General features: G+C 36.1%; 1 long non-coding RNA gene across 1 annotated transcript in view; it reads right to left on the bottom strand.

Moving 5' to 3' along the window:
- The window catches only part of LOC140594344 (uncharacterized), a 47,839-nt gene extending 25,030 nt beyond the window's left edge, over positions 1-22,809 (bottom strand). Inside the window, exon 1 of the long non-coding RNA XR_011995061.1 lies at positions 22,726-22,809. This is a non-coding gene — a long non-coding RNA (uncharacterized lncRNA). The remainder of the gene's footprint in view (positions 1-22,725) is intronic.
- Between the last annotated feature and the right edge of the window lie 3,643 nt (positions 22,810-26,452).

Below are 26,452 nucleotides of genomic sequence, written 5' to 3'. Positions count from 1 at the left end.
TGATAATCATTTCATGATATATACATATGTTCAATAGTTATGTTATATATTGAACTTATACAGTGTTGTATGGCAATTATATCTCAATAAAACTGGGGAAAAAAGTTTAAAATACAGACTATGTGGATGTCAAGACTTGATGACAAGATTATAGGACTGATAGTTAATAAGAGAGATGATGCAATGTAGATTGCTTAGAAACTTAGTAGTGGGCAGCCCGTGTGGCTCAGTGGTTTAGTGCCACCTTCAGCCCAGGGCCTGATCCTGGAGACCAGGATGGAATCCCACATCAGGCTTCCTGCATGGAGCCTGCTTCTCCCTCTGCCTGTGTCTCTGCCTCTCCCTCTCTCTCTCCTCTCTGTGTATTCTCATGAATAAATAAATAAAATCTTAAAAAAAAAAAAAAGAAAGAAACTTAGTAGTGAATCTCAGCTACTTAACTGAGAGCTCAAAAAGACCATGTCTTAGCAGTAACAGCTATGGATGGCCTTAACTAAAAGATATACCCTATGACCAAGAACAAAACTGAAAGAAAACACAAAGAAAGAAGCCAAGCCTGACAAGATTAAAATGATACAACAGTGCTTTAACTCCTTTCCGGGGGAAAAAATAAATAAATAAATAACACTCCATTCAGAAGACAACTATTTAATCCAGACTCACTGTAATAAACTATGCATAATATCCATGCAGACACAATGTGATACACAATCAAGGAAATAAGCAATCAATAGAAACAGATGATCATATATCACAATTCACAGAGAAGGATCATAAAGGAATTTTTATAAATATGTTCAAGGATTTAAAGTAAAAGATGGATGTCATGATTGAATAAAAGAAATTTAGAAGAGAAATGTAATCCATAAAAAAGAATAGAGTAGAAATTACAGAGCTGAAAAGTACCTTTACTGAACTGGCAGTAAAAACAAACAAACAAACAAACACACCAGAGGGACGCCTGGATGGCTCAGCGGTTTAGAACCTGCTTTGGGCCTGGGGCATGGTCCTGGAGCCCCAGGATGGAGTCCCACATCGGGCTCCCTGCATGGAGTCTGCTTCTCCCTCTGCCTGTGTCTCTCCTTCTCTGTGTCTCTGATGAATAAGTAAATAAAATCTTTAAAAAAAAAAAAAAAAACACCAGAATGAGAATCACATGTAAATTAAAATGTAATGTTACAATATAATTCATGCAAACTAAAGTGCAATGAAACAACACAAACATTACTGTATATAAGATCATAAGGTCACACATATTCACACACACACAAATACTGAGGTAATAAATCATAAATGTGAGAACCAATAGGTAAAAACAGAAAAGAAGTAGAAGCAGATGATCAAGGAGAAAATAAAAAATAATAATAAAATAAAACTAAGAGATATCTCTTCCAATGATAACGATGAGAATGTATTGTAAGATAATGCTCCTGAGAAGTATGCCCCTGACATAAAAAAGAAGAAATGAGAGAAGAAAATTCAATTTATAGTCTGTTTAAACAAAAGCTTTTATCAATTCTTAATTATCTATTGGCTGTGCATAAATCAGTTTCAATATTTTTATCACTTTAAAATATCAATTTATTTCATATTTACATGGGTCTAGGCAGTATTGAATAGTATGTATTCTACAATGTCTAGACAGGTTTATTATGATTATGGGAAATTTCAGTATGGCTTTTGCCGCCAGTTTCATTTTTTTTCTTTTTGTAAAAATTATAAAATAATTATTTACACGATTACCAAACTTTTTAAGAACACCAAAAGTATAACTTCCCATCAGTAATGAGAATATTTTAAATTTCTCCTCAATACGAGCAACTGTAGTGTTTTTAAAATAAATCATACAAATCAGCTGCAACGTTTAAAATTATTCACACATTGGTAGTAATAGCATTTATGGTGTTAACTGTCTTGACTTTGAACTGTCATTTGCAGAAATTTATAACACAAATTAGAAGCAATAGTCCATACAAGAAGAGCCTTTTGTTATTTAATAGAGCCCTTCAATTGCAAAGAGCAAAGAACTCAACAATGTCAAATACAGTCTCATAAGCAATTGGGATATATATCTTGTAGAAGCTGAGTACTTCATAGTGTTTTCCTATTTGTCTCTGACAAATAACTATTATATATGAACTCCTTGATCATGCTAAATGGTAGTTGTTTCCCTTTAAAAATATTAGATTTCTTATTATAGTCTTTTTCATTTTGACCAAGTGTATTATTCTTTTACTCTTTGCCTTGAAAACTGGCTTATATGACATCAGAAAAGTTTCAGGCTATTTAGAAGATCAGATTTACACAAAGCTACAGAAGATTTAGTAATAATGGAGTTTTGTTGCTAAGTTGACTTTTCTCAGTCTAAAAATTTTTTAAATTATTAATGGAGAATAGCCTCAATAGACTGTAGTCATTCCCTCCACCACCACACCTCTCTTAAAATCTCTCTTTACTTTTGTTCTTAGTTGGGCACTTTGTGAATCTTTGTTATCAATAATGATGATTAAGCACTTTTAAAAATTTCAGCTTTCTTCTTTTTCTACATTGTGGATTTTCTTCCTTTTGTTCACTTTCTACTTTGGTGCTTAGGTTTCTAAACAAATATGACATCATATTCACAGCTTGCTTTTCTAATTTTGCCCCATTTTCCAGAATTATGTTTTGTTCAAATCATCCTGCATGTTATGGAATAAAAAATTTAACCAATTTAACTCTTCTATAATTAATAACCTAATGTGGAATGCCAAAATCTTGATTTATAAAGACTCTTTCCTTGTAGAAAAAATTCTGATTAGTTTGTAACTAATACTAATACTATTTTAACAGCAGTATTTCAGGAGAATTTGTTATTTATTAAATGACAAAACACCTGAACCCAGTCTTTTACTAACCGATGTTCCATCAAAGCAAAAAAAGATATAGATTGAACAATGAACTATATAGCATGTCTCCAGGAGGGCAGATGGAATATTGAAAGCTGTCCTGCTTGAACTCAGATGTTCGAAGACCACCTATAGCCAAGGTCCATCTGGCAAGGTCGAGCTTTTGAAAATGTGGGGATTGAGGAAAACAGAAGAGGTAGGAAAGTAGAATTTGTGATAAAAACTTCATTAATGTATCATTAGCCCTTATAAGAATCAGTTAAGAAAAGAGTGAAACCAACAAGCGTTAGCAGATCATATGCCTTGTGTGTAAATCAGAAACAAAATACAACTATCTTTTCATATTTTCATGGAGATACTTCTAAAATTTAATACTGTTATTATTGAATAACAATTTCTGTGCATCATAATCACAAGGAAAACTGAGCAATAGGATTTGTTTTGCTGATACATGATAAAATGTTTCATGATTGAATATTCACTTAAAATTGTTTTATATCAATTTCTGTATCTACCTTACCCTCATTAGATACCTTTTTTTTTTTAAGATTTTATTTACTTATTCATGAGAGACACAGTGAGAAAGAGGCAGAGACACAGGCAGAGGGAGAAGCAGGCTCCATGCGGGGAGCCTGATGTGGGACTCGACCCCAGAACTCCAGGATCATGCCCTGAGCCAAAAGCAGACACTCAACTGCTGAGCCACCCAGGCGTCCCCTCAATAGACATTTCTTGAATTCATTTCTGAAACATCCAATATCAATGCAAACTGCAGTTATTAAAAATTCAAAAATAGTAATAACATGAACTTTGCATCACATATTATATGTATTCTAGTAGTGTCTGTTCATCCAAAGATACTGGCCTGTCTACTTATTAAAACAAGGATGCATCCAAATAAGTTTCACATTTTAATTTCATATAATATGCATCTCCCAATCATGTATAATTGTTCTAAATAAACATTTATTATTTTTATTAACTTATACATAACATCTTTTATGTTTAGAAAACTAAATTATACTAACCTATTTGAAGTTGACCCTTATCAAGAGTGCAATGAATATAGATGAGAACACTAGAGGCTTCCATATAACATGATAGATTGAATGATGTGTTTATTTCTGCTCCATCTCAAAACTTCACTGTAATACAGTAACGGGATAGAAGAAACATAAATTTACAAAAACAAAGATGAGAGTCCAAGATAATGAGAGTGGAAAAAGAGACATAAACAAAATGTGAAAGCTTAAAAGTGGATATGAGTGGTAATGGACCTGGCTGGTAAAGGAAAACTGACCCCTAAATATCTCTGAAGGCAGGTGTGTAGGTGCCAAGAGCTGGAGGATTGTTTGAGAGTCTTTACAGGCAGTGGTGAGATTCCAAAATGCCCATTCAGTGCAGTGGGGCAGTTCTCAACTTTCACCATCATACCAGAAGACCAGAGCTTCACTCTTTAGAGCATGTGAAGTAGATAAACTGGATTCTGAAACAAAAGGCACAGCAGAAGGGGGTGGGGATAGATGGGACACATACTCAAAAGACTAGGATTAAGTGGAAATTGGCCCACAGAACATTGAAATCTAAAGTCTACTTTAACATATTGACTGCAAGAATGTTGGGGGCCACGTTTACAACTGCACAGGCAAGAAATCAGAAGAAGCCTTTCTAAAAAACTGACTTGCCTCAAAGAAAAGAACTGCAGATACTCAGATTTGAGAATACTCCCATCAAACTGAGAGATTCCCTACTGCTAACACTTATAAAGTCCAAATAGCATTTTGATGCCTCAAGGGCAAGTATAAGCAAACAAAAAAGAGGATCACACAGATTTGAAAAATCCTTCCCTCTAGAAAGAGACCAAAATAAAATTAAACAAAGGAACCCAAACAAAACAGAATTTAGGAAACAGTAAAAAAGTAACTAAGATCTTCAAAAGTGCAAAGATATATAAGATAAACATTGTTAATTTTAATGAGAGTATTCAAAAACCAAAAACTAGGGGTGCCAGGGTGACTGCCTTGGGCTTAGGTCATGATCCCAGGGTCCTGTGATGGAGCCCCATGTCAGGCTCCCTGGTCAGCAGGGAGGCTGCTTCCCCCTCTCTGACCCTCCTCCCACTCATGCTTTCTCTCTCTCTCTCTCTCTCTCTCTCTCTCTCTCGAATAAATACAAATCTTAAAAAAAAAAAACAAAACCTAGTTCTTAAAAAACATCAGTCTCATAAAATAAATAAAAATGTAATAGAAGTTATGGAATTTAAAAGTTGAGGACATTTTCCAGACATTAGAAGAAAAAAAAAGAAGAAGAAGAAGAAGAAAAGAAAAGTTGGAAGTTGAAGAGAAAAGATTTAAAAATTAGAGAACCTGTCAAACAGGTCCAAATAGTAAGTTAGCTGTTCCAGAGAAGGACAGAGAAATTGAGGACAGTGAAAGAAAAAGGAAATCAGGAGGGGGAATTATTCAATAAATTATAAAATCATTTCCTGCAGCTGAAGACATGAGCTGCCAGCATAGAAAGACAAGGCCCAGTCAATGACTTGCATGATCGGTAGGAAGAGGAAAGAACATACAAAGGATCTCAAAATTAGAATATCATCAAACTACATCATAGCACACTGCAACAAGAAGACAGCAGATCAAAGTCTTTAAAATTTTATCAATCAAATGTTAAGGCTGAATAAAGCCATTTTCAACATGTTTATTTTGTTTATTTATTTATTTATAGAGAGAGAGGAAAGAGCATGATGGGGAAGGACAGGGAGAGAACCTTCAAGCAGGTTCCATGCTCAGCACATGGAGCCCAATGTGAGGCTCCTTCTCATAACATTGACGTCCTGATCTCAGGGTCAAGGCTCCCTCAAATAAAGACATTTTCTTTAGATTTTATTAATTTATTCATAAGAGACACATACACAGAGGTAAAGCATAGGCAGAGGGAAAAGCAGGCTCCCCACAGGGACCCTGATGTGAGACTTGATCCCAGGACCCCAGGATCATGACCTGAGTCGAAGACAGATGCTCAACCACTAAGCCACCCAGATGCCTCTGAATAAAGCCATTTTCAAACCACAGGATCTCACAAGTAAACCTCCCTTTCACAAAATCAGTGAGTAAACCAAAAAAAAAAAAAAAGGTAAAATCAAGCTCCATGGTTTGAGGACTCCAGTGCAAAATTTTATTATTATTATTATTATTATTATTATTATTATTATTATTAAATTATTAGTAGTAGTAGTAATCTCTCTTCTATCTCATTCTTACTCCAAGAGCTATCCCACAAGGGTTATTAATGAGGGGAAAGAAATATAGAAACCCAAAAGGGAAGGAGGAGGGGGAGGGATTAAAGAATTCAACCAAGGCTCCCTTTGCAGGGGGTAAAACTACCCAAGCTGCCAGCCTACAACAAACCCAAGTAGAAAAATGAAAGCACGAGTTAAATTTCATGCTTTTCAACAACATTAAATGAAGTTTAAATGTTTCACTATGATTTAGAACGAATCTATTAATTATTAAATGAGATTTTTTTTTTAACCTGAAATTGACCAAATGATAATCATCCTAAATTTTATCTAGGAACATAATGTTGAATCAGGCCAAATTTCTTGATAGGCTCATTAAGCAGAGATTCTGAATTTAATGTTGCAGCTCAGGGAGTTAGAAAGGACTCTAACAGTTTGGTTGGTTGGTTGCCTAAAACATGGACTAAAGATAGCCCGCTGTGAGCAAACTGGAATTGCCATCCCTCCCTTGGTTTAATGTGGAGGGAGAGATTCAGAGGCTTAAAGAGATTGGAATGTGAGAGTGGATTTGTCACTTAAGACCTATTTGTCCATAGTGGGAGGATTCAGAAAACATACCTTTCACTATAACTTCAAGAAATAAATTTGCGAGGGAAACTCCAGCACCCTTGAAGTACTCCATGATTACTCTTCTCGGCAGTGCAGACCTTACAGTGGGAACTATAGCTACTCAATTGGAACACCTAAATGCACTGGGAATAATTGAATCCTGGGGTGATAGGGGACAAGTGAAAGCACTCAACTGCCAGAGGCAAGGTGCCTTGGTTACCATGATGGACAGCAGAGTCAGAAAAGCAATCAGAATAGTCTCACTTGCATAGACCTGTAGCATTGGCTAATTAATAGTGGTATTCCTGGAAGTGAAATGGATAGAAGCCTACTAAATTCTTACTTGATCTGTATAAGCAGAAAAATTCTAGATCAGTAAGACAAAAATCTAACTTGAATCTTGGAAACAGAGTCATGGACTCTTGTTCGGTTTTCAGACTTGAAGTGGTTTATGGACCCCAAAAATGACCCTTGAATGAAAGGGAGACTGGGTCCCCTTGAGAAAGAACATTAGTAAACTCCCAAAAATGTATACTATTAGTCTTCTTCCCAGCATTCCCCAAAAGGATCCAAGGCCTTTTACCAGGAGAACTGAATATTGAAGAAAATGAAATAGTCAGATTTTTCAGAGACTACTGCATACTTGGCTTTGAACTGACACGGATTCCAGGAAACCCGAAATATTGCTCTGGTCCTCAACTGGAGTAGGGGTCTATGGAGGTCAGCGAATCCATGGAGTTTTAGCTAAAGTACTCTCACAATGGATCCCCAGTTTTTTCTCGGGGTTGTTTCCCCAATTCTAGAATGCATAACTAGAATAAACATACTTAACAGCCAGAATCTCCACGTTGGTTTTTTGACCTGTGGAGTAAGGGCTGTTACGGTGGGAAAGGCCAAGCAGAAGCTTCTAGAACTTCGTCTACCTGGGAACATAGTAAATCAAAAGCAATACCACATTCCTGAAGGGATTGCAGAAATTAGCGCCCTTATGAAAGATATTCTGGAGAGATCCCTTGCACTTCCCACCATGTGAAGACACAGAGAAAAGATGGATATCTGGGAACCAGGAAGAGGCTCTCGTTAGACACTGAATCTGACAAAGGCTAGAAGAGATTTAATGTGCATGCTGGAAGAGCCTAGACTGCCATGAGTGGACCCTGAAAGTGAGGGCTCAGAAAGAAAAAATGACAGCTAGAGAGAAGACCTCAATATTTTTAGAGAACAAATACTCAAGGAGTCCTGAACAGAACCTTAGTCAATACGGCCTGTAAAATCCATTCTGGTGAGGTCTCAGATGGAAATGAGCATGTTATTAGACACTGGAAGAAAGGCCATCCTTGTTTTAAAGTGGCAAAGAACTTGGCTGAATTGTGTTTGTGTTTGTGTCCCGGTGTTTTATGGAAGATAGAACTTGCAAGCAATGAAAGTGGATGTTTACCTAAAACTATCTCTATGCACCGTGTTGAAGGAGTCACCTGGCTCCTCTTGACTGCTTATAGTAAATTGTCAGAAGAGAGAAATAACTTAAAGTCAGAGAGTTCATAAAATATTTAAAAAATTAAAAAAAAAGCAGAACTTCTAGATTCGGAAAATTCTTAAGATATCCATAATATAAAAAGATGAGAAAGTGATCAAAACAGAATACTCTAGGTATGGCCACGAGGCTATTTGAGAAGATTAGCATGGATCAAGCATCTCTACACAAGCCAGGAGCTATTCTCCAAGACTATGGAAGGTTGACACTGAAGGAGTTTGAGTTCAAAGTGGTTTCAAAGAGGCGGCTGCCAGCACCTATACAGGACTTCCACAATCAAGGGCTATGCTCCTCGGCTGACCAAGGTGGGACTTTAGCAGTTAGGTGTAGCAAGGGCCATGGCGGCTGCCCCTCTAAAGAACACGGGAGGCAAATTTTGGAGGCATTCATGCAATGCCCTTTCTGCCAGCGTGCAGAGTGCCCAACCTGAGGAGTCTGTGGTTGCTCTCATCTAGATCTCAAAAGATGCCCAGTAGAGCCACAGGCAAGAGACCCCAGCTGGCATGGGTAAGGTGGGATCCAGAGTGACTACTGGCTGATCCAGTCAAGCCATGGGGGCAGCACTTCCCAGAGCCTTGAGGGGCCTAACCTCTGATGAGCACTATGGTGGAAGTAGAACTGCTGTCCACTGGGGCCAGAAAGTAGGACTTCTACTCTAGCCAGTTCAGAAGGCAGGACTCCCAAGTCAGTGTGCCCAGAAAGTGGAACAAAGTGGCAGAGTATCAAGCCAAAGATGAGTCTAGAACCTTAAGATTTAAAGAAATTTGTGCTGTTGGGTTGGGGACTTGCTTAGGACCTGTGACTCCTTTTTTCTCTCCTATGTGTCCCTTGGGATTGGGAATTTCTATCCTAAGCCGATCCCACTGATACAGGAGAACTTGGTTCTTGCCTCATGGAGTCAAAGAATGAATCTCGAGGACACAGGATAGTGAGTAAAGCGATAGAAGTTCATTAAACAAAGTTACAGGGAAAGCTCTCAGAAGTGAAGGGGGTTCCAACAGAGTTGCCACTGAGGTAGCTTGTAAGGTTGGTCTTTTACTGGAAACCAGTCATGAAACTTAATTCCTTTTAACATACCATTGATATCACCATTGAATAGGGACTAGTGATAACGTCTTTAATGGCTTACTTCCTTTTTAGAGTCTGATGATTTTGTTGGTTACCTTCAGGGCAGGGCGGTCTGGCTAGTTGCCTTATCTCTGGTTTCCTCACACCTCAGCATTTTGGGGATTTTTGTGAGCCTGCTTCTGTGGCCCCCTACCCAGCCCTGCCTAGCTCCATTTGTCCCTAACTCACCACCATTGTATGGAAGGACATGATGTTTTTTTTGTTTTTGTTTTTTTTTTAATTTCATAGATTCACAGCTGGAGGAGAATTTGCCACAGGATGAATCATACTTTGAGGCTCACCCATATCTGATTTAGATGATAGTTAGGTGAGACATTGGACTTTAGACTTTAAAATTGTGTTGGGACTAGTTAAGACTTTGGGGCTGTTGGGATGAAATGAATGTGTTTTGTGTGTGAGAAGGACATGAATTTTGGGAGTCCGGGGTAGGATGCTATAGACTGAATGTGTCCCGCTCTGCCCAACTCATATGTTAAATCCTAATGCCCAGTGTGATAGAAAGAGGAGATGGGGTCTTTGGAAAGTGATTAGTTCATCAAGGTAGAATTCTCCTGAATGGGATTGGGGCCCTTAAGAAGACACCACAGGGAGATCTCTCATACCTGCCAGGTGAGGATGTGGAGAACAGAGCCCTCTACAAATTAGGAAACTGTTTCTCATCAGACACTGAATCTGCAGGTGCCTTGGTCGCAATTTCTCAGCCTCCAGAGCTGTGAGAAATAAATGTTTATTTTTCATAAGCCACTCAACAGACTAAGATGAAGATCAAGGAAAATAAATTTTTACTAGTTTTACTAAGTATTTAAGGAAACTGTAGGAGACACTTTAATTCCCAGTGTTGTAACATGTCAGGAACTGTGCCTATTCAATGAAACTCTTAGGTACGAAAACTAAAAAAAAAAAAAAAAAAAAAAATAGAAAACAGAAGTATAAACATATTCTTTAGATATATGGAGGTACATTCCAGAAAAGACATCAGAAAAAAAACTGGAAAGTGATTGCTGATAAGAAGAGGAATCTAGCACTAGGAGAGCTGGGGATAGAAACTGCTAGTTTTCATTACATTGTCATTATAAATATTTAAATATATAAGATTATATTATTAGATGGCATTATTTGTATTTTAGAACTATGTACAAGTACTGATTTGATAAAGAAAAAAGAAATTTAGAAAATAAATCTTTGGGGCAGCCCAGGTAGCTCAGTGGTTTAGCACTGACTTCAGCCCAGGGCCTGGTCCTGGAGACCTGGGATCTAGTCCCACATCAGGCTCCCTACATGGATCATGTTTCTCCCTCTGCCTGTGTCTCTGCATCTCTGTCTCTGTCTCTCATGAATAAATAAATAAATAAAATCTTTAAAATAAATAAATAAATAAATAAATAAATAAATAAATAAATCTTTAAGAGGCATGGAAAGGGCCTTGGTCTCATGAAACGGGATGAAGTTCTATGGCTGCATCTACATTTATAGTTAAGTAACAGGTTATAGACTCTGTGACTAAGGTTATACTAGACAAGGAAACTCAAATCTCAGCAAAGACACCAAAAAGCCATAGTACCTTAGGCAAGTCACAAACTGTAATTCAGAGTCAAAATTTGCAAAAAAGAGGGAGTAGGAATAAACAATGTCTCAAATTTTTTTCAGTTCTAGTATATCTATAAAAGTTTTGTGATTATTCTGCAATGCTTAGTGTTTCTAATTGACTAGCACCTACCTTGACAATCTATCTCCTTATTCTCCTTCATTTTTCCTCATAAGAGAGCATTATCCGAAGTACTTTATGTATATATATATATGTATGCATATTTATTATGCTTATTGTCTGCCCCTCTCCCAGTGTAAGATCTGTGAATGCGTGAAACATTTATCATTTGTCACTGTACTGTATATCATATATCATGATATTGGAAAGAACTAGAAGAAAATCTAACACATAGTAGGCATCCAAAAAATATTCGTTGAATAAAGAAGTTTTAACAATTTCAAAACTATTTGTTACAATACCACTTCATAAGATTCCATTGTCTTGGCTCAGAACATTGAAAAAACAATGAAAGAAGATATAAGATCATTTGTGACTGAAGGTGTTTAAGTGAATAAGCTAGAAAAGGTAATGTTATGCAAGTGTGTATCTCATTCATTTTAGCCTTCTAACATGTCAGTGACTTATTTTGATTGCAAAATACTTTTCTTCCCTTGACAAAACTCAGTCGTGTTTGCAATATCTTACAAATCAGTGTTCGGTTTACCCTATGATTTTTGTTTCGTCTTCTCTTCCTTTGCTTTCAGCTTTCTTTGCTTTCAGATGAATTCAGTAAGCAACTGTGTTAAATGGTCAAAAGTTAGGTACTTCAGGTATTAGCTTTTAATTCTATTTAATAACATTTATTAGGCAATAGAAAAGACAACTTTAGTTTCATTATGCTCCACCAACTAGGAATCAAATAAAAATGTTCTGGATATCTTTGATGTTCTGAAAAAAGAACCTCATATCCCTAAGTGAATACAACTCAAAAAACAAAAAATCAAAAGTTGGTATACTGGATAGTTATCATTAATGCTTGAATATCATTTAAACAAAATTGACCACATCAACATGAATTAAGGATAATCCTAGGTAGACCAGCTATCTAACCCTAGAGGTTTACATAGCTCTGATCAAATTGTAAAGGGAAAAACAATGCTTTGGAGATAAAGTGCATGAATTCTCAGATCATTTCACATGACATTGGCCTTCATTATTAATCAGAGACTTGAATCTTGCTCGTTGGGAAGATTTTTTTTTTCCCCCAAGTATTATATATCTACTTTGATTAGATTAAAAGCCACTCAATGAAAAACTGAAAGTAAAGTTTTGTGTTTGGGTTTTTTTTTTTTTGGACAAAATTGTTTATCCATTAAAACACATAGATACCCTTCATTTCTTCCTTCTTTCCTCTCTTTTCTTCTTTCCTTCTTTCTTTGGGTAATTTACTCAAAAAGCCACTGGAGACCTTTCACTTCCTTTCTTATTTTCTTTCTCATTTACTTTCTCTAGTAGTTGCTGGAGGCAGCTGAGGAACCAGGCACCATTGCAAAATGACAGCCAGGCAAGATTTGGGGCACCTGCTCTGTGGGGTCACTTAGGTGAGTTGATTTCAGAGGTATTGAAAGCAAGCAAACAGAAGTCAGGTTTCTTACTTTCGGAAAAGGAAACTGCAAATATGGAAAGGAGAAAAGCTAGAATGAATTATGTGAATGTGAACTGCAATTGTAGGTATTGTGGTGAACTTAAGATACTGACGTGAGGGATCCCCCGGGTGGCTCAGAGGTTTGGCACCTGCCTTTGGCCCAGGGTGTGATCCTGGAGTTCCGGGATGGAGTCCCACATGCTCCCTGCAGGGAGCCTGCTTCTCCCTCTGCCTGTGTCTCTGCCTCTCTCTCTCTCAAAATCTCTCTCTCTCTCTTTCTGTCTCTCATGAATAAATAAATGAAATCTTAAAAAAAAAAAAAAAAGATACTGGTGTGAATTGAAGGTGAAAGAGAGAGAAACAGATATAAATAGTTGTATATATGTGCATATATGTACATTTACTACATATACATTATTTTTTCCCTAATTTAATTAATTGGCCAGCTGAGTAGGACTGTAGATAGTGAAGTAAAATGTCAATAAGCACATCCAGCTTATTATTCCTTAGATTCTAAATACCATTATCTACTAACAGGAATCAAGGCTCATTAGAGAAATGGCTTATTCAGGGACTGGGGCAAGAAAAATACAAATAAGCCTAGAACATATTGATGTGCTGGTAAATAAGAGAGCTCTCAGAGAATGATAGGGAAATGTAAAAAATGACACAGAAACTAGCTTAAAGTTGCTCCATTGGCCAGATTTGCAGCTATTTGAGAATCAAAATAAAGAATGACACTGTTAGCTGGCATTTTCTATAAAGAATAATGGAACCTGAAAACTACCATTTGGTAAAAATCATAGTAATATAACTCTTTCAGGCAAGAATCCTCAGTGGATGCTAAAACTAATAGGTGAAAGTTTGATAAGGAAAACTAAATTTTCAATGCTCTCAAAATGTCTTCTTACAAAATGCAAAATAAGCATTCATTACAAAAGAAAAACAGTAACTTCACCTGGGAGACCTCACTTTAACCAAGTGACCAGACTTAAAATCACCAGTAATGAGGATGGGAATATTGATCCTGCAACCACCTATCAGATACAGTATAATAAGAAGAACAGAGCATCACTTAGTGATACACCTGCCAGATACATATGAATAGATAGATGGGAAAGTAGGTAGATGTGTAAGTGGAGAATATAAAAAACAAATGTGGCTCAGTCTCATCAATTATAGAATCTGAGTTATGAGTATTCATCTGTTGTACTATCCTTGCAACTTTCCTGTAAGTCGAAATTATTTGAAAGCAAAAAGCCAAATATATAGCTGCAAATTCTCCTTTAGCAAATGACAAAATAGTTTCACATAAAGGAAATCAGCTAATGGCAGTTGCTTGGCAATATTATGCTTGTGAGCACAATACAATTTTTGTCATTATTCCATTGTGTTTCCGGAAAAAGTAGCTAAGTTTATAGGAGCCTTGTTCCAAATGGGACCTTGGGTGAAATTATGGCCAAATAGAGAAAATTAGTAAGATGCTTACTGTCAGCAGGCTTGCTGGGAGTGGCATCTGTGCATGTACATTAAATCTCTTACTCACTGCCACAATATACCCTGCCTTGGTGTGTGTTACAAATGTGATCACTTTGGGGTGCATTATCTCGTATTTAGGTTCTTCTCAGAAATCAGGAGTTCAAGTACCTTAGAAAGTATCAATAGACATAATCTTTCTAGTCCTGCCTCCTATTTAAAAAATACATCTGACCAAAACTTTCACCCACCCCTATCCTTTCTCCCATGCTTTGCCAATAGACGACCCAGCCTACTGAAATATACAGTTGAGTATATATGCATAAATTTTTACCATGTAAACATTATATGGCAATTAATATAGAAAATGGTATTCTGAGATAGATTTTTGCTATATGTTGTCACACACACATGAAAAAATCACCACAGCATTTATAACAAAGGTTGAGATTAAGAAATCTAAAATGAAAAAAAAAAAAAAAAGAAAGAAATCTAAAATGCATACCTGGTCAAATTATTCTTGTATATCTATAATTAGAATTATTTGCAGCTATTAAAATTATGTTTTAGAAGATAAATTAGAATTTTTTAAAGAGCTCTCTATATACTACAGGGGGAAAAAAAGTAAAAGCAAATTAAATAGTATGGTTCCACAAATAAACACAGATATACAACTCTAAAAGCTGTTCTCTTTGAGTAATGGAGTTACAAGTAATTCTTATTTTCTTACTTGCAATTTTTGCATTTTCTCAATTTTCTGTTATGAATTTGTCTTGCTGTCAAAATCAGGGGAGTATGCTAGTTTCATTTTGCAAATGAAACATATTTTAATGTGTTTCCTCTCTGTTAGCCCAGGTATCATCACATTTCTTAGAAGCCTTTTACAGGCTGAAAGGAAATTGAGGTTGTATTTACTCTTAGAAGTAAAATCGACTCATTTTAGTTCCTATATTTGTATCAGGTTGGCTTGAATGCCAGCAGAGATTAATGGGTGATTCTTTATCTATGGTTTTCCAGGACTGCCTCATTTTAGAAGCAAAGAGCTCTGTGAAGCATCTTTCCATTTTATGCCCCTGCTTCACCAAGAACATCTAACTTTTTAAACAATTTTCTGATTATGTCTATCTTCACAAATATTCTCCATCAAAAATACTTGCCTGACAATTAGCTGCTTCTGCCAACTTACCAATTTCTATCTGATCTTAAATTAAAATGAAAGAACTTTGATTAAAAGGACTTAATTCTATGAATCTCTTCCTTACATTCCTGAACCAATGGGGAACACTGTGGTCTCTAGGATTTTAAATTATTATTCCAGCATCCCAAAATTTGTCTTAAATATGGAATACCACATCCACATATTCAAATACATAATTGTTACTTGAAGTTATGTGATTCAATAAGTTAATGTGTGGACAATATTAAGAGATACAAATGAAATTGCACTGCTTCCATAATAAAAAAACATAATCATATCTTGAATTTTCATTTAGCTAATAAATTCTTATTGAATGGCTACTTTGTGCATATTATTATATTCTCAGCTAGGAAGCACAACAAGATATTTAGGATAATTGATATTTTTTCCCTTTTGCTGATTAAATTTAAATGAAAGCCAAAATAGTGAAATGACTGCTTCTAAATTAAAGTGAAACTAATCTTTCTTTAAAAGTCAAGGTAAACGTTAGGTAGCATAATAGTGCAATCATACTCCATTTTTCGTATGCAGTGCTAATCATTTTCCAGGGTTGATCCTCATTCCTCCAGAGTCATGAGAACCTGCAGTTATCACAAAGTTAATCTTGATGGGGAACTGATAAATGAAAAGAAAAATTGTTTTACTGGTAGTAGTTTATATACTAACTCCAAATGTAATCACATTTTCATAGCCTCCTAAGTCCTAGGAAGCAATCTGTGGTCCACAGTCCAAATAGATGAAGTTAATGAGTTGTGTCTTGGACCAATAAATAGAAAAAGAAAGAGAGGAAGAATTGTTAGTCTGTCACCATGATGAACCTATTACTATTAGTGGAGAGCCTGAATTAACTATAAGGTGACCTTGGCAACTTATCCATTTCCTTCCTGTAACAATATAATGATTACACTTCCGTCATTACCGTAATGTTGTTTTGTCATTATTACAGAGAATCTGGAGTATTTTTCAATCATCAGTAGGGGATGAGGTTAAAATGGGAGGGAAAAGACTCTCAGAAATTTTCAAAGAAAAATTTTCTTCTTGAAGGAAAGTAAATGGAGGAACTGTTAATAATGCAAGAGGTTTCATAGCCCCATCTGGTGGTCAGAAACTAATTTACTAAACAAATCACCTAGATCAGCAGCTCTAGTTTTAAGATACATATGACTTCAGAAATCATAGAATATCATTGTGTTCCTAACTAGTAGGATACAAGATAACCAGGTCACATTAAACAGAAGTTAAATAATAAGAAAATGCCTGTCCATTTAATAATTCATAAAATAATAAAACATTCATCTCCAGAACTTAAACTCATGTAGGAGTTACTTTGTCTTTTTTAGAGCTATTTGTTTAACAATTATTCCTAGTATTTACCTAAATCTTAAGAGGTACTCAGTAAAATGTTTAATAGCAGAATCATATACACAGATATTGATGTTCCAGATAATAATAGCACTGTGTCAGTCTTATAATTGAAATAAAATGTCAGAGTCTTTATAACTAATTCTGTGTCTTAATCAAATTAGAATGTTAATGGTTATAATCCTTCCAGAATTTTGAGATGCAAATAAAATAGAACCTATCTCTCAGTTTAATTTATGTATGTCCATCCTTACCATAGCCCAAATATTCAAGGATTCCAATTTTTAAGTTTCTTATATACCTGCCTTCAACAATAAAAATATTCTTCAAAAACTTGTATGTAGCCAGAGAAGATTCTGAAAACCAATGTATTACAAAACTTTAAAAAGTACCAGTGAGTGTACAAAGTTACAGTGAGTTTATAGTTAGGCTGAAAAGTAAATCCATCAAGAACTGCATGTCCTTCAGGAGGTTATCAGGTGCCGTGTCACTGATACAACATCATGTAGTGTAGGAGGCAGAAGTGGTGTACAACATACAAACCAGCTGTGAGGCTTGCACTGCTCAGAGATGTTACATCTGGCCTCTTAAGCAATTTCACAGGCATCATCAATAAACCATAATCAGGATGTGATGGTTCAAACACGATCACCAACAAGAAGAGTCTGGAAGCCAGCCAGTCCTTCAGCACTGACGGTTCACTGCAATTCAGTCCTCCTGAGCTGGGCATGTTTAGAAAACAAGGATGACAACAAGGAGTACAAAGGGTGACTGTCGGGCAGCAAATGTGGAGAGAGACCAGCAGGAAATGGAGGAAATAAACCCTGATGGTCAACCGAACCTCTTCCATAAGGCTGGGGCAGCCAGACTAAGTTCAGGCAATTCAATAATTAATTGTTTCTAGCTATGCAGATAAAAACCAATCTGTAAAAAATCCTACATATTCATACATAAAGAATCATAATAATTTGCAGGATTTTAGTATATAAATATAAGTGACAGCTAAAATATTCACAGGTTGGTCTATTTAGGATTCAAGGATGCAAAACATTCCCTAGCTTTTCCATAATCATTATTAATTTTAATTAGGTGCATCTTCCCAGAATATTTCCATGAGTTTCCATCAACAATGGATTGAGTCATGATTCTCTTGTTACCAAGGAACAAACATGAATTTATGAATATCAAGAAAAGCTGTACCAATTACTCTGAGAGGTGGAATTCCAAAGTTCAAAGCAGAAAAAAACAAACTGAATTCTTTCTGCACACTGTTCTATAAAGATGGCTTTCTCCATCCTTGAGTGAAACCGGGGCTCACCTTATAATTTCTAGCCTCTGTGAAAATAAAAATTCCTTTGATCACTTTTAGTCACAAGAGAGTTATCATTCTCTTGATAGAAATACCAAGTATGTGTCAATCTGTCAACCATAATCATCACTGAAGTACTTGTCCCTCCTTAGCTTAGACCCATGAACCCACTGGGGAAGGGGAAGAGCTGGGTTAAGAGCAGAACATAGCTGGCTTGACTCTGCGACCCCTCCATGGATTTAAGTGGGGATTAGGTGGGGAATAAAGTTCCTCCTCATTGGCATGGATCTAATGTCACAGTACTTTCTACTGTCTGTTCCATATTTGAATCTGACTCTTCCTGTCATGTACTTGAGAACTTTGAAGACCTCTCTTCCCTACTCCCTTTCTCTCCTCCTCTTCTCCCTAACCCCTACCCTTCCTCCTACCTCCTACCCCAGCTCTGGACATCTGTCACCTGCAATTCCATTAAAGCAAGGAAATCTTTCCTCCTACCATCAATTTATGAGTCTTCTCTTGCCCTCTTCTTCTGCCACATGACCTGGAGCCTCCTTAAAGTTGCTGTATTTAGCATTCTCCTCTCAGCAGTATCTCTTAACATAGCTCCAAGCCACCTTACTCTTCCAAATGACACTCTGAGACATGTAAAATCAATATCCTTTGCCCTCAGAAATTCTGGGACTAAGTTCAGTCCATTCTCAAGGCAGACACACTTGCTCATCCATCAGAACAGCTAACAAGCCACAGATCTGCCTCTGTGCCCACACAGACGCCACTGGACACATACGAGGTTCCTTAGATGTCTCTTGGAAATTCTAATCTCCAGAAGCACAAACCATCCCTCTACCATGATGAAGTTCAACTCAGCACATACATACCGCTCTCCAAAGAAATTCTCTCTTTTTTTCCAAATTCACTCTTGGTTTCCTTAATCATCTTTGTAGTCTGGTAATTTAGGATCACAAATTGATCTTAGCCACTTCTTCTGAAAATCGTTTGTTTTTTAGTATAGTTGACATGCAATGTTACATTATTTTCATGTGTACAACTTAGTGATTTGACAAGTTTATGCATTATTCTTTGTTCACCACAAATATAGCTACCATCTGTCCCATTACATCACTATTACAATATCGTTGACTATATTCCTTATGCTCCGCCTTTTATTTCTATGACTTACTCATTCCATAACTGGAGGCTTGTATCTCCCTCTTCTCTTCACTCATTTTGCCCAACCCTCCACCCCCAACCTCTCTGGCAACCACCAATTTGTCCTCTGCTTTTAAGGGTGTGATTCTGGTTTTTGTTTGTTTATTCTTCTTCTTTCTTTTTGGATTGCATTTATGAGTTGAATCATATGGCATTCGTCTTTCTCATTCTGATTATTTCATTTACTTTGCAAGTCCTTCTTAAGTGATCTAGCAAACTGCTTATCTGGAACATGTGGATGGTTAGCACCTCTTAAGTTTCTCTTAGTTTGCTTTACTGGTAACAAGGATCTGAGGGCCCGTAGAACATGTTTTACATGTTTCTGGGATCTCATGTTTCATGATCACACTCATGAAACATGTGATCCTGGAAATACCAACAAGGAATGGAGAAGTGAGACTCAGAAAGAAAGGAAGCCAATAAAGCAAGTTTTTGCTGTGGGAGTCTAACTCTGTAGGGTCACTCTGGAAGTCAGTGTAGAAATGTGCCTCAGATTTAACCCTACCAAGGTTCAAGGAAACCAGAACATTCATACAATCGTGTTCATCAGTCACTAAGTGAAGGCATGTTCTCAAACAGGGGAGTCAGGGTTAATTTTCCAGCTTTTTGGGAATAGAATATCATCGTTGAGGGTAGAACAGGCTCTGACCTCAAAGTACGTGAACAAAAAGATACAAATGCTGTCATTTGGAATTTGGACTGGTGGTCCTAAAATAGGAAGGGCTGAGTACACACAAACCAAACAGTGGCTCCTACAGGGCCTGATAACCTGAGACAGGAACGAGCCTCATTTTAACACAATTAAACTGACATACAAAACTGAAATAGAAATCAGGTTCCTTAAAGAAAACTGTCAAATTCCATTTTGTGCCTTTCATGATGTAAGTAGTCTATGAGACATATAAACTCCAAGATCTGCTCTAGAACCAAAATATACCTCATCAGAGTTCTACTGCAAACTTGACGCAGAAAAACAAAATGAAAACCTCTTTCCATTCCCTCTTTCAAATTCTGTTCTAATGCAATCTCTGAGGACAGTTCCGTGTTTTACACATTCTCCTATTTTGTCATCAACCTTTCCTCCCCAGTTCTCTTTCTACCTCCTTGCCAGAGCTGAAATCTGCCCCCCACCCCCCATGACGAGATATCCTTCCTGCCTTTGCCTGCATTCTGCTCTCAAATGCCACTTTCCCTTTTATTTTAAAGTCCTTTTCCCTCATCCTCTACCACTCATTGTCTCTTTCAATTTGGTCATCTTCCAAAATTCATTTAGAATGTTGGCACATGGTTCACATGTCCATGTAAGTAATATAGATAATGCTTGTTTCTCACAGTTTTTGAATGCTGTCAGCTTGGCCCTCAGTTCACTTCTCTTCTTTATGTCCACAGCTGTCATGCTAAGTTTGCCATCATGCAGAATCACTCCGCCTCTGAAAACTTATTCCATAATAAATGTTTCTCTAAATATAATACCAGTTATTCCAGTTTGGTTTTTTTTTTTTTTTTTTTTTTTTTTAGTCTTCATCTCCTACAATGTTGTGTTTCTCAAGGGTCCTATAATATGTCATTTGCTCCTCATCTACAAATTCCTCATGTCCTCAGCTTCTTCCCATTTATGCTAACCTGCTGTCAGTACCGTCAATCTCTTTGCCCTGATGTCACACTCAGCAAGAAACTCTCTGATCCTGAAAAAAATCTTTTTTTGCTCTTGCATCAGAGCTGCTTGAAATTGTTAAATAACAAGAGGGGGAGGAAGAAGATGAGGAAGAAGGCAAAAAAGAAAAAAAATTAAATCCAAAAGTGATACATATGTTTTCTCCATTATCTGTTCTTTCTTGGTATTCCTTCTTCCATTTTCTACAAACTCTCAAATCTCTGCGGTTATCTTCAAACTCCCTATTCCAATGCCTACTGAGTCATTCTCAATGCATAATCGTGCCTACCATGACACAGAGAAATTGGAAATTTTGATAAAGATATGCACATGTCAAAGGATCCATCCATACAAAATTAATTTTAATCATATTTATTATTATATTCCTGGTTTAAGGTATAATATTATAAATAATTATAATAAAACTGTAGTAATTGATTTCCATATCAGAGCACTTCATACGAAATACCTTCTTTAAGTATAATAATAACTTCACACAAAATACCTTCTTTAAGTAGAATATATATAATAAGGTAGGTGTTATTATTAATATTACTAAAGTCTACACACTTAGTAAGTGGCACAGCTGAATTCAAAGTAAGGCTTAATCCATAAGAGACTCTTTATCACAGGAAACAAACTAAGGGTCGCTGGAGGGGAGGGGGTAAAGGTGGGGTAACTGGGTGATGGGCATTAAGGAGAGCATGTGATGTAATGAGCACTGGGTGTTATATGAGACTGATGAATCACTGGCCTTTACCTCTGAAACCAATAATACATTATATGTTAATTAATTTAATTTTAAATAAATAAATACAACAAAGCAAGCTTTAATTAATTCCAGAGCTTATGTCTTCAATTACTACAATATAATACCCAGAAAAACCTTGGTTCTCAAATCCTATGTCCATCTCTTGAGGATTGAGATCTGACCCTGGGTCTCTTATCTCCTCTGTACATGTAACTACTCTGATACTTTCTTCTCAGCAAAGAAATATGATCAGATTTCTTTCATCTTAAAAAAAAAAAAGTCCTTCCTAACCCCATCAACTGTTCCATTTACTGCCTTCATCTCTTTTCTTTCACAACTGTACTTTGAGAGTCCCATTCTCCTCACTTCCTTATTTAATCGTTAACTTGTTACCAACAGCATGTATAGACTGGCTCACTACAATTGTCTATACCTTATTCAATCTTTTTTCATGTGATCTCTCTTCATTACCTGAGCTCCCCCTTCTCAAAACTCTCCTTTTGTTTCTAGGATAGCGTTCACTCCTTACCTACTTTCTTTAGGGTCAGTCCTTTTCATCTTCCCTCTTGGACTCCCTTCCTCTGCTCAAACTTTAAATATTAGAGTTTGAGTTCCCCAGGTTTCTCTCTCTAATCCCCTTCCTTTTTGCCTTCCCTCATTCTTCCCTCCTTCAGGCCCCCCTCCCTCCTTTCCTCCTTACTTCTCCTATTCCCATCCCTCTTCTTCTTCTCTAACTCTCGCTTTGACCCCTATATTGCATCACTAGTCATACTATGATTGTGTATTTTCTCTTAACACTAAATTTTGAGTTCCTTGAATGCAGCAACTGCACATTTTATCTCTCCATTTTTATCTTTAGCACCAAGTTATATGACTAATTTGTGTTACTTATGGGAAAGTATGACACCATATTAGTCTTTTCTTTCAACATATGTGACTCTCAAGCAAATCTCAAATAGTTTCTAGGAAGAAATATACAAGATCTGCTGCTCTAAATTTTTATCTCTCTACTTCTTATTCCTTAGATTCAAGTTTTTAAACCATGAATGACCATAATTCCTATTCACTTCACTTAGATTGAAATACCTTCCTGTTCATTGTTTTTAATGTCAAAGCCCACTAACCAAAGACAACCCAAGAACACATCTATAGTCAAATAAAATATTTGTTGAGAGACAATCCAAAGGAGAACTCACCCAGAAGAACTATGGAGACTCTCAGTGAGGGGAAGTTGAGAAGGATTCCTTAAAAAGTTTGAACTTGTGCTAGATAACTCCACAGGAGGACTGGACTGAGGAAGGGGGTGGGAGCAATGGCAGTTTGGAGGCTCTCAGAAACAAAGGCATTTTGGTGATTGATTATCTTATTTTATCTAGAAAGCACAGGATTAAGACAAGACAAGGCCATTATTAAATTGTCTCTTTCTTGCTCCAGAAGTACTCTGTGCCTTATTTTGAACACTGTTTATGTTTTAACCCTTTGGGATCATTATGAACTAGTTGTTTCCCATCCATTTTTTTTTTTTTTTTAACTTTCTCGGTGTTTCTGTCTGATTTGAAAATGTAATTGGATGACTTTTCTATACTTCAAAAGAATATTTACTCCCCTTTTGGGCCAGTTCATTTACATATGAGTTTATTTGTTTTTACATAATAAACATGTTTTATCAAAATACAGCATACATGGAGAAAAGTATACAAATCATATCTGTACAACTTGATGACTTTTTACAAATTGAAAATACCAGGTAACCACTACTTGGATGCAACAATCAAATATTATCAGCATCACACAAAACCCAAGTAATTGTTTTGTGTATCACCCAAAGGTAATCAATGTCCTTTCTTCTTTTGTTTTTCAGATTTCCTGATGTATAATTGACAAAATTGTAAGATATTTTAAGTGACAGTGTGATGATTTAATATAAGTATCAAAAGAATATTTTTAAAGGCAATTCTACTCCTTCAACTTCATGCTTCTAATGTTCTAAAATTACATTGGATTCATTTGACACAAATCTCTCTGTTGGACATTGTATTGGACACCTAAGAATTCATCCAATACTTAACATTTCTACACTAACTAGTACCTCCATCTATTTGGTCCTTAATTATTTATCTTACATTTCACTTGGCTGCTTTTGGTGTCTATGTCTTTTCTCAGGAATCTGATGGAACATAAGGAAGACATCTTGTACTTGAATATTCTTATTACTGTTGTACAAATTTCCCACTTTTCCATAGGTTATTTTCGCTTAACACACATTTTGCTTCTAATCTTAAAGAAGAAAAATTCTCTCTTCTAAGAATCTTTTTTCCTACTCCATATTCTGTTACAATTGTGAGTTGTAATAGTGTTGTATGATGACAGATGGTAGCTATATTTGTGGTGAGCATACCATCATTTACAGAGTTGTTAAGTCACTATGTTGACACCTGAAATTAATGTAACATTGTGTGTCAACTATACTAAAATTTTTTAAAAAGACCTTAAAATGTAAATTAAAATTTTTAAATTTTTAAAAAAGAAATGACTGAAATTGTCTTGCATAAATTAATATACACAACCATAAAACACAAAATTAACATGTGTACCTTATTCAATGAGTAACAGAGACACTATGCATCATAATTTACTTTGTAGAGTTATCAGGATGCAGTTTTGAAAGAGTCCAAGACCACAGCCCTAGTGAATACTTCAGACTCTATAGATCAGCCAAATTCAAATTCTCAGGTTTTAGGATCTGAATCTTTTGTATTTTGTTATCATTTATTATTAATCAATAGAGAAGTTATAGAAGACATTTTCTTATTAATCAGTGATGAAATTTTAGAGGCAAATGCTAAGGCAAGGGTGCAAAATGGAGGCTATAAAAACCTAATCCATTGTGTGTATGGCATCAGAATACAGAGACAGTTGCACTATATGCTTGTGGGGAACTATTAGTGATAGGTCGAGTGTGGAATATGAAAGAAAAGGATTTCAAAGTTAAAGAATTTTAAGCCAAGGAGAATGATGCAACTGCTGTTGTATCATTAATATGAATAGGAATAATGTAATTCATATCTTACTGGAAATCTATAAGGAAATAGAGAAATGGGACCAGAGCTTTCTGGGCAAATCAAAGCCAAAATACGAAATGATTATCTTCATCATAAAGGCAAAAGTTACAACCATGGAACAGAAAAAGAGGGTAGAAGGAAAAGAGACATAAATTCATTATTTTAGAAAAATATTATCATCTTCTTATTTAGACCAATATCTCTTTGAGTGGAATACAGCAGGGGGCTTTACTGTCAGTATAAAAAAATAAGAAGAGACCCACTCCTTCAATAAAGTTACTAAAAATATCAAATAAATGCTGTTTTAAAGACTTTCTAGTATGGACTCAGTGAATGCCTTTTATATTCATATATAGTTCTTAGTCAATTTTTTTTTTCTCCCTTGCAATGGTTTTTATTTCTGATATCCTTTTGGAGCCTTATGGATGTGCCATTCTGCTTGTTGACTTAATCATGCCCACCTGCCTCTGTTCTTCCTTCCTTTTTCTTCAACGAGTTAAAATCCACCATGCACAAAGTGCCTGATGTCACAATAATGTGAAAAGATAAGAGAACCTGTTAAAGCACAGTCAGAGGAAGCAGAGTGTAACTAACACCAAGAGTGCCACAAGGGAGCATATCAAACACAGAAAAAGAAACCAACATTTTCAGTATCTGTCACATACTGTACTGTACTACATCCTCATTTCTACATATGCTGCTATTTACCTGACAGCCTCTAAGAGCTCTTTGGGAGCCACCGTGATTTCTCAGATAAATATGTATTTCCGTTTGTGTGCTTATCTTGAGAACTCATTTTAATTACCCAGTAGACATTAGCAATGTCTTCCCAGCTGTTACTTCCTATTATGTCCTGTAAATGAGCCTTTTGGCTCTTTTTAAAAATACATCTTTGACCTAAAGATGATGAAGGTGCTCAAGCAGTTGTGACAATAGGCAGGATAAATTCTCAGTTGGGAAATGAAGTAGGCAGCTTTCCTAAAAATTACCCTGGTCTGTGCCTTCCACACTGAATACACATTGTATTTTAGATTTTCATGAATTATATCCCTAAAGTATTTAAAATACAACCTACAGGGGCTTAATGAAAATCTCTCTGGACTCCACTTTGGATCTATGTAGGAAAATCCTTCAGCTCACTAAAAGGGACAAGAATGAAAAATAAAACAAAGATGTAGTCATAAACTACCTTTCTGCTTAATGTTTCACATCATGTTGTTATGCCCCTTTGACTATGGATAAAACATTCATACTAAATAAAACAAATTTTACTCTATGATTTCAAAGATCTAATGATTCATTTGGTCCATCAAATTTGAAAAGGTTTCTGTCAAATAGGAATAAATGCAAGTACATAATAAATTACATTGTAATACACTCATATGTACAACTAAAAAGAGCTTTCTTTTAATTCAATTGTTTTTACAAATCCTTTTTTCTCAGACAACTGAAAAGAAATTTGGAATTGGGTAGTCCCTCTCTTCACGAGAAACCTCAAAAAGAATTTTAAGAAAACTGGTTATTCTCTGTTAGTCTTCTTTTCTGTTCCAAGATTGTATTTCTAAAAACACAGAAGTCCATCTGAGAACATTTTTTTTTTCATTTTGTAGCAAATAGAAATTTATCCTGCAACTCCCTACAGAAACCTGAGAGAAAATCAATGATCACTTTGACAAGAACAATGCCACTTTCTTTTGAACAGGTCCCCTAGTTCCTAGTAACCTGTTCTCCCAGGACAGGTTTATTTAAAAAGCAGACCAATCACCTCTGAGTTTGCTCAATACTCTGGTTACCAATCACACATAGCATACAAGAAACCTAAAACCGCACAACTACTAGGAAGCTTTTTCATAGTGTGCTG

This window comes from Vulpes vulpes, chromosome 10 (assembly GCF_048418805.1).
Source record: "Vulpes vulpes isolate BD-2025 chromosome 10, VulVul3, whole genome shotgun sequence".
NCBI classification, from domain to species: Eukaryota; Metazoa; Chordata; class Mammalia; order Carnivora; family Canidae; genus Vulpes; species Vulpes vulpes.
This window is presented reverse-complemented; position numbering and strand designations above follow the sequence as displayed.